Source organism: Pteropus vampyrus, unplaced genomic scaffold, assembly GCF_000151845.1.
Source record: "Pteropus vampyrus isolate Shadow unplaced genomic scaffold, Pvam_2.0 Scaffold129, whole genome shotgun sequence".
In the NCBI taxonomy this organism is placed as follows: domain Eukaryota; kingdom Metazoa; phylum Chordata; class Mammalia; order Chiroptera; family Pteropodidae; genus Pteropus; species Pteropus vampyrus.
This window is the reverse complement of record NW_011888910.1, coordinates 1,376,357-1,376,855: the sequence shown is the minus strand read 5'-3', so window position 1 is coordinate 1,376,855 and position 499 is coordinate 1,376,357.

The window sequence follows — 499 nt, the reverse complement described above, 5'->3', positions numbered from 1 at the left end:
GACTATAGAGAGCATGAAATACGTGGGTGAGAGAAGAAGCCGATGAAGACCATACAGCAGACAACCAGTGAGGTGCTCATCCAATGAGAGCACTGAGGAATGAATGACTTTTCCAGGGCTACCATAACAGAGCACCACAAACGAGGTGGCTCAAACAACAAAAGTGTATTATTTCACAGTACTGGAGAGCAGAAGTCCGAAACTGAGGTGTCGGCAGGATTGTTTCCTTCTGAGAACTGTGAGGGAGACTGTTTCAGGCTTCTTTTAGCTTCCAATGGTTGCTATAGTAGAAATATCTTTGACGTGTAGAAATAATCACCCTGACCTCTGCCTTCATCTTCACGTGATGTTCTCCCTGTGTATGTGTCTGTCCAGATTTCTCTTTTAATAAGGATACCATTAATATTGGAGTAGGGGCTCACCCTAATCCAGTATGACCTCACCTTAACTAATTACATCTGCACTGACCCAATTCCAAATAAGGTCACATCATGAGGTA